The sequence below is a fragment of the Rhea americana genome, unplaced genomic scaffold (genome assembly GCF_003343005.1).
Source record: "Rhea americana isolate MKP2758 unplaced genomic scaffold, rheAme1 scaffold_12, whole genome shotgun sequence".
Lineage (NCBI taxonomy): Eukaryota > Metazoa > Chordata > Aves > Rheiformes > Rheidae > Rhea > Rhea americana.
Genome location: NW_028185261.1, coordinates 633,871 through 643,029, shown reverse-complemented (window position 1 = coordinate 643,029; position 9,159 = coordinate 633,871). Strand labels below are relative to the sequence as shown.

Below are 9,159 nucleotides of genomic sequence, written 5' to 3'. Positions count from 1 at the left end.
CTAGGAGAGGTGGCAGCACATAGAATTAGTTGGGGACTTCTGGTTTTTTTTTTTTTTTTTTTTTTTTTTTTTTTTTTTTGCAAAAATAATACACTTTAAAGAGTTATATTATTGATACTTTTAGCCTAAAATTTGCAAACAAAAAAGGAGAAAATTCTGGTCAACACCAAGAAAAAACATCTTTTATTTGTTTTCTGATAAAATTAAATAATTTCTAGGAAAGCAGAGACTTTCTGCAAAACTATTAATTTAAAGAAAAAATTTGTTCTCAACCTGAAATTTTAATGGAATTTTTTCCCCCATAACTGAGCAAGAGCATCATGAAATATATTTGGACTGTGTATTACCTTTCCTGGGCCCCCACGAGCATCCCTAGAGCCTTTGTGAGACTTCTGGAACATTCACAACAGACTAGTTTCTTCCTAGCAGAAGCCAGCTGAATTTTGCAGCTAAAGTGGTCTACCATTTAAATTACAATAGACAGATACAGTTATCAGCACTCTTTAAATCATCAGAAAAGGCAGACATGGAGAAGTAAATTTATAGTTTCTTAAACCCCTCCATGGAAAAGACAAATATTTACTGATAGTCTCATTTTAGGACTCTTGCCTTACTTGAAAGTTTTAATTAATCTACAAGAAAAAGCAAAAAGTTCATAATAACACCTTGTTTCATGTAATCTAGAAGCTACTAAATGGGCTATTAAGATAGATCAGCTGCTGAGATCTATAGTTACATTTTAGCCATAAATTAATTAACCTCAGATATTTGGGTTCAGGCAAGTCATTTCACTATTCTGCTTCAGTTTTCACATTTATGAAGTGAAGAGAGTAATGTTTGCTGTTGTCATTGTATTACCAGAATTAACCAACTATGGTGGAAATAGTGAGATGCTATATACTAGTGATTACAAATGGCGTGTTGTTTGGCATCTTGTCATTGCCTAAATGAGATCTATTACTGAACAAAAGGGTAAGTACTGTTTGTTTATACGTTTGCAGCTCATATATAATAAAATGCCGTATAGCACAATGGCCTAGGATTCTGGGATCTAGAGGAAGAGCGTTCAGAAAACATGTACTTTCAATATTTGTATTGTTTTACAAATCAATATATAGAGTGTATTTTTCCCCTTCCTTTAAAAAAATAAACAAAAGAAAAGAAAACTTGATCTGTAAACTGTTAAAAATGGATATCCAATCACTGTTTTTTAGATATATTAGAAAGAAGGCTTTTTAAAATTATTTCTAAATAAATAATTTGACCACTTCTCCACATACAAGCCTGTAATGCTACCATCTGTCAGTGTTACCCAACTCTGTGGAATGAAATGAGGACGCCTTTCAGCAACGGAGAAACAAACCCATGCTGTGTTAAGCGTGCACTCATTTAGCCTCTTTCTCCCTTCCCCAGGAGGGAGGAATTCTTTTTCCTTCTGAGATTTCCCACTGATCTGAGAGTTTCCCACCTTCTTCACTTCTTAAGAACAAAAAAGCCTAGTATTTTCAGAATTAAAAAACCTAGAATTCTTTGAGGCCATCCAGTATGCATTTTTAGGCAAGTTTGTAGGGTATTTTCACAAGCAGTCAGATCTGGTTTGCAGCAAGTCATTTGCTTTTGATGCTTATTCACAGTAAGAGGTCATAATGCTTGGTAGGTAACATAATTATTCACTGCAAAATGACTGCAACAAGGTATTGCTGCTGCGTAATAACAGAGGCAGATCTCTGAGAATCCGCGTTATTTCTAGAAGGTGAAGGAAARCATCCTCTCTACAAGATGTCACTTCACCTTAACTACCTGTAAATTTTGTATCAAAGATGTTGATGACCCATGCTGTATAACGATCATCTTTCTTGCACTATAATCTTTCACACCTTATTTTTCACCTAAAAGCTAAAATRTAGGCAACACTGGCCTACCTCATAAAAATAGTAACTCAGACATGTTTGTAAAGTGCAGGCCTGAAAATAGTAAAAATGTAAGTTCAACTCTCCAGAACCCAAAACTGATTTTCACTTTCCACCTCTCTCCTTTTCTCGGATAGGCCTCAACTAATTAGTTGTCAGATTCCCAGTAACTAATTCCTCCTTTTAAGCTTTTCAGGTGTAAATGCACTCTGCTTGTTCAGCCACTGTTGTTGCAAGGAGAAGATCACCTCCACCCAGCTCAGAGTCCAAAGGTTTACCAATTTTGTTTAGCTGATAAATCTAAAGGTGTGTAAGATAAGATAGGATTTGTAAACCAACTGCTGCACTATTTTAGTGATACTACATTTACTTAAAATTCAGTGCTATTAAGTCAAAGATACTAAAACGTTGCAGTTTAAGGTGTTTAAACTTCTTTTCCATTATTACTATTTGAAAGGGTATTTTATGCTTATGTTATTAATTTAGAAAATATGAGAGAGGTAGAGGTTATACAGGTAGGCTGTATGTCGTRTATAATGCATTTATGTCCATAGACATTTTCATTTTGAGCAAAGGATATTATAAATGACCCAGCTTATTTGAGAATTTTTAGGACTGAAAGTCCTGTTTCTGAGAGTGTTGTCTGAAGGTGTTGTAGGTGTCAGGAGGCCTGATTCTCACCTAGCCTCTACAATGCCCAGGGTAGTTTAGTTTTTAATTCCAATATAACTTGAATATAAAAAAAGACTGTGGTTCAGAGCTAATAGCGCTTGCACTCTTTATACTGACAGAAGGGAGTGCAGGTGCTCCAAAGCACGGAGAAGCCAAGACTATAAGCTTTCTTTAACATTTCCCCTTCTTGTTGCTAACAGTAGCCGGGGCTACAGAAGACCCAATTACTGCTTTTCTGACTTAGACCTAAATAATGTTAAGAAGCAGCTAGCTTCTGCTAGCTTACCCTGACCCCTCTTTTCATYGGTCCTATTGCTAAAAGAAGTGCACTAATATATATGCTAAATGTGTAACTACATTAGAAGGGCTTTATAGAATAGGAAAAACGTCTTCCCAACTCAGCTATTTTTTATGACAAAGCATGACAATCAGTAGTACCTCACACTGTGGCCTAGGGAACAGTGACGGTCCATGAAACCATCAGTAGTCCATAGGTGATCTGCAAAAACAGATCTAGTGTTTACTTGAAATATTAAGAAATATTTAAGGTAAGGAATTTGATGTTTTGAAAAACTGGGGGGAAAATAATCTATGATACTAGATGTTTGAGAACAATTCATTTACCACTATTCTAATTTTCTTTATTTGCTTGCCAGAGATTCCCGCTATTAGAAACTGAAAGAGATGGGAACAACTCTGCTGAGTGAGACTGAAGGTCCATCTAGCCAAAACCAGCCATAAAGGGCTCCCTGGGGAAAAGTAAGAACAGGGCAGGTAGGTCTGCAGGTGGGTCTCTGTTTTCGGCTCCAGGGATTCCTGAGTTGCAAGTATATTTTTGTCTGGGATTTCTTTCCATTTAGCTTTCCTGGAATTTCTCTTCCATGTTTCTGTCCCGCCTCTCCTGAAGCTTGTGCAGATGTCTAGCAGCCCCAGCGTCCTTGCAAGCAGTCCCACAAGGATAAAAGCCAGTGCAGGGAAAATGCCTCCCTCCCCTTTCCCCCCGCACTGATTTTGTTTGGGCCTGGTTCCCTCCAGTTTCATTTGATGTCCCCTAACAAAAATATGAGAAGAAAGAGTAAACCCATCCACTTCCTCCAAGTCATTCATGAATTTGTAAATCCATCATATGCCCACTAAGTTGCCTCTTTCCAGACCAGAGAGTATCAGACCACTGAGCTCTTCCAGGCAGATGCTTTATTCTATAGTTTTGATCATTCTTCTCCTAACCCTTTCCAGTTCTACTATACTCTTTTTGAAACAAGGAAATCATACTGTTTTTCTCAGAGAATTCATCTGGGATCCATGTCTCAAATTCTCTAAAAAAAGATCAGTATAGTTGGCTCAAATAGAATTTTCTTACCTTTCAATTGTTTTGCACATATAATAAATATATTTTTTAATGCTCATAAGTACTGTGATATTAGTTTTGAGGCTTCTGGTAACAAACAGTTAACAGCATTCTGTAGTAATATCAGAAATCTTCAGGGAGCAAGTTTGTACCTCCAGAAAAGCAGCTAAAATTRTCTAAACCTGCAGGCAACAGGAGACCTTTTCTCAACTATTAATAGAAGGGGGAAGAAATGGGAAAGAAGAAACGGAATTGGTAAATGATTTTAAAAAGCAGAGATATTTAAAATTCATAGCTGATGTGCTCATTTATGAAGTTGTGAAATATGGCTTAGAAAAAAGGTAAGAAATGTTAATACTGTTAGATAGGCAAAGATTATTTTTCTGCTTTTGTCACTTCCCTGTATTTTTTTTCTTTCCTCGCCCAAGCATTTCAAAGGCATATCCCCCAATGACTCATCAATTTGCTGTCTGCTTGAGGTTTGGAAATAGCTGAGATGTTATAAATAGATCATGATCTGCAAGAGACAAAGAGAACAGAAATACTGTGAAAGGTTAGCTGAAAAATTTAGATGTGGAACAAGATTTAAAACATATCTCAGTGTGGAAGTACTCGGTCTGAAATGTTTTATTCAATGCAGCAGAGGGACCTGTGTTCACTGCAGAGCAGCCGGCTGGAAGCAGCCGGGACTTCTGTGGTGGTACAGGGCCCTGAAAGGCAGCGTTTGCTTACTGTGAAGCTAAATTACTAATTAAGAGCTAATTAAACGTATAAATTTTGTAAAGCCACTAATTCAGCATATATATGTTTTACACAATACTTTTTCTGGCACTACTCATTTATTTTGAATTGGTAAAATTCTTCAAGGTCACTCCGTTTTTCCATTTGTCAAACAAAATGCCTTAACTTTACTGAAGTGCCTTGGCTAATGGTGAAACCTTATCCTTGTCCAATGAGGCAGGAAAAAAGCTAGAACTAGAAAGCAGTCTAACATTGTTTTGTTTTTGTTTCAGAGTACTTGCTTTGTCAGGTCATTTAAATGCTGCAGAAACTTTCAGTCTGCCTTTAAGAGAAGAAGTAGTGGTATATTGAAACTTGATGCCAGGAAGTGTTTTTATTCCTCTATTGATATACATATAGCTGAGGTCCATATTTTTATCTCCTGACCAGCTAATTCTGTTCCCTGTCAAAGGGAACACACTTTCTCTAGGATGTGTTCCTGCTTTGAAGAGATGTTGCTTCCTGAAACCATTTTGGGTTTCATAGTAGCTCTATTATGGTAGAGCTAAGCTGTGCATTCTCACTACCTGCCAAATACACTGACATACCACTAATGAAAGACCTGGTCTTTGTCCTTGAAGTGAAATTGTGAACCAGTTGTTACTGGTTTCCACAGAATTTTAGGCTAAGAAGCACTTTGCAGAATCAGACTCTTTAAACCTAAATTAACATTCTGTTGAAAACTAAACATATGTTGTTTTTCTTCACAGACAATAATTTAGTTTCCAGGTTTGGAAAAGAAACACTGCTGGGGAGGAATTGAATGAATTTATTAATGAGCATGGTAAGTATAGAAGTATTAATAGCTTCTGAAATTTTGTTTGTGTTATTTTTACCTTCAACTTAAGACTCAGAAATAAACAGATGTTCTGAGGCTTTCCACAGAGAATACTACAGCATGTTAAGCCCTATTTTAAATACATTGTGATTATCAGTATATTGTAGGAAACAGGTGAATAGTTATGTTCAGTATTTCTGAAACAATTGATTACATTCATGAAGCCTTTATTCCAAATTGCACTGATAACACTACAAAGAAAGAATCTTGGATGTTTTTCATATATTACTAATGAATTTTATTTCCAGCCAGAAGTCTGAATAGAAATCAAATTAGTTGATAATATTATCAGTGTACATTAAAGTCCCTTTTACCATTTCATGGCATGGCTAACAAAATAGTTTACCCATTTTAGACATATTTTAAATACATGAATGTTTCTATTTGTCTAAAATTTATTTATTTCACATTTATTTTTGATCAGAGGTACTGCTTTCARTCTCAGTGTAACTGGAGTCTATGTGATCCTCACATGACACTGAGGTATTAAGGTCCTTGTTCTTACAGTGAGGAGTATCATCTTCAGAACTTGTCTGAGAAGGGCATCAGTCATTCACTCGTTGTTTTCACGCTTTGGGGGGGAAGGTTTGAAACTGACCTTAAAATTTAGTTCAACTACTAGGATCGCTCAGATGCTGATAAGAAATTAAGATAGGTTAACCAAGAAGTTACACTGGAGATCTTCAGATGAAATAGAAAATAAAAAAGATGTGTCTGTTTTGGGGGGAAAGAAGGCTTAGCTGACACTGTGACTCATGTCTGCAGCAAAAGTGCCACTCACTGCTGCAATTTATAATGAGGCAAATTCAGCCGTTGAGAACTGGATGTTAGTCCTCTGAAGCTACTGGAGTCAGTCTTAGCTTGAATTTGGTGCAATATGTTTCTCAAGAGAAAAGATGAGTTCACTGCTTGCACCACTCAAGTGGTTTTCATCAAAAATCACATTCGTGTGTCTTCRTGGTGGTTTGTGTATTCAGCTGCATTGTAAAAGACGTGAATTTAATATGAATCAAAGAAAACAGATGGGTTAAAAACTGCTTTGAGCTATCGTCATTTATTTCAGCTATACAAGTGATGAGAACTGGTCCTTGGATTAGAGGAGGAGAATATGTAATGCTGTGTAAAACCAAAACTGTTTTCATGACTAATCTTTCAATGTGAAGAGTATTAAATCTTAGCTAAAATTTGTTTTGGTCAAGGAATATTTTGAAATGTAATGGTATTGTATTTCCTCTAAGAGCTAATCTTGGAAACTTAATCTAGTTAGAAGCTGAGAACTCTAATTCCCATTGACCTGTGATCAAGTCATTTACTAATAACTAGGGGAAAAGAGGCATATCTGACCTTTTTTTTTCTTTTGTAGCTGTGAAGAAAAATGACAGAAAATAATTTTYTACTTGAATGCCACTATTGCTCAATCTTTTGTTCTTGGAAGGGATAGAAAGAACTTCCTAGGAATCAAAGTGGTCAGTTTGCTGTCCCTCAGTTATCTACCTGTAGATAGCCTGTAGATAAACAGGTTAGGCTCAACAATTACTTATTATGTTCCAAATACGGTTTAGAAGAGATATATTTGGGTTATTGAAGTCAAGTAGGGGAGCAAGGACCCATTCTGCCAGGCTATAATGTTCAGAGGAGATTGGTGCATATGCCTTTTTTAACCATTCTGTCTGCCCTAGTCATTCTCCATTTTTATTTTTAAAATTTCTAGGTTTTATTACACTAAAATGTATGTGTAAATGYGATATTTGTATTTAAGTTTTAGACATTTTTTGATCTTTTCTGTAGACCTTGCTATGTAAGAAGGCCTAAGCAGATCCATCTCCAAGCTCTGGCCAGTTAAACCTGCCTCTGTGAAGATAGGCCAATGCAGAATTCATTGCAAGTTCAGTATCTAAATTGTGTAAACTATCTTAGCTCCTGCCTGAAATACAAATAAAGTCAGCAGGCCTTTGCACAGGCTCTACAATCCGTATTTGCAGAGCTTATGACAGGCTCAAGGTCATAATRTTTGTGCACATATTCAGTGGCTTCTGTATTAGCAACAGCCCAAYGTAAACTAGCAGCCCTGTGAAGAGCAGAGCTAATGAAGCTTGGTTTCCGGCGGGTCTGTGTACCACACCTCTGCAACCCGCTCCCTTCCTCCCCCACTTTGCACACCTCCGCTGTCCCCCCTCCATTTCATCCCCAAACTCCCGTTCCTCCATTCCTTCCCAGCTGAACGGCTGCGTGGGCAGGGCAAGGGTTCACAGCTGCATGGGAGCCCGTTGGGAGGTTGTGCTCTTGGCTTTCCTTCCATTCATGGCACTCTCCTGGGGTTCTTTCCTTCGCTAGCTGCTGATGTTCACACTGACTTGTAGGGATTTAATATTTGCAAGACCATCACCATCACCCAATTTGGTATGTGCCAATGGGTTCCAAAGTCCTCTGGATGAGGAAAAGCTGACTTCTGTATAGACAGATAAAGTGCAAACGCAAACCTAATTTGAGGGGGAAAAGGACGTATTAGCGCAGAAAAAGCACACGGGCATATACAGTAAACATACTTTCTGTAACTAGTATTTGCTTTTGCACGCTGCTTCGTCTTCTCCTTGCTAATGAATTTAATACTTCTAAAGGTGTTAGATTAAAAATCTGATGAAGTGAAGCCTCTGCTTACCTGCTAAACCAGACAGACCACTGCAATAGTATCTCATGGTCTGACCAGCTATGAATAGTGAATAGTTTTACTTGTTACCATTAATGGTGCTTTTAGTTCTGCACGATTTGCTGATTCACTGTGTGACTATTTTTCACTTCCTCTGTCAGGATTTCTCTCTTGGTGATGGTAATGTATTTGCATTTAGTCTTTGAAACTGTAGAAAAAAGCCACTTTTGTTCTTCGTAACAACTTAACTTCTTCCCAGATTTATACTGGGATACTTGCAAACTGGGTATGAGATGAAGACCTTCCTAAAGAGGAAGAACTGAGCACCTTAGTCACCTTAGTGTATTTCCTCTCCTAGCTAAAGGAGGACTAAAGGCCTAATTGAAATAAAAGCTTTTCTATTGACTTCAGTATGCTCTGGAGCAAGTCCTAACAGCATAATCTCACCTTGAACTTATCTTTCTAGCCTCACTGATTTTTTTTTTTTTTTTTTTTTTTGGTCCAGAGCTAAAAGCCACTGAAGGACATTAGAATACTTCATAGCAACCAGAAGTTCCTGATTTCAAAGTAATGCTCTATTTCATGAAGGAACCCAAGTAAGAAGATAGTTCTATAAATTAAAATTAAAATCTGAGCTCCTAGAAACAATTTCCGTAAGCTCTCAGATACTTTACCTTTGCCATTGTTGGAAAATATCAAAATCACAGTATGTATGTGTTACACATAGTATATGAAGGACGTTTTTCCATGAAAGTTTTGTTTGTGTTATGGAATAGCATATTTGCTTTATTTTMCCTCTAACCTAGGAACAAGCCAGCTGCCACAGAGGGTCACTGACACCACTGAGTCCTTTTCAAGCAAGATCTGCTACTGTTAGCAACGTGCAGTGTTCCAGCAGATACATCTAATTTTATTCATTTTGTTTTTAAAAATAACTACCTTGCTTTAATTTTTTTCAGTTTCA

General features: G+C 37.0%; 1 long non-coding RNA gene across 4 annotated transcripts; it reads left to right on the top strand.

Annotated features, from left to right (window-relative positions):
• Positions 1–4,434: 4,434 nt before the first annotated feature.
• On the top strand, positions 4,435–9,159 carry LOC146600498 (uncharacterized). 4 transcript variants are annotated; one of them, XR_014897781.1, is made up of 5 exons: positions 4,435–4,483; positions 5,421–5,494; positions 6,912–7,014; positions 8,701–8,791; positions 9,002–9,159. It is a non-coding gene; the product is annotated as an uncharacterized LOC146600498 (long non-coding RNA). The 4 variants fall into 4 exon arrangements; XR_014897776.1 differs by lacking the exon at positions 4,435–4,483 and adding an exon at positions 4,591–4,630; XR_014897779.1 differs by lacking the exon at positions 4,435–4,483 and adding an exon at positions 4,591–4,630 and having other exon boundaries at positions 6,912–7,067.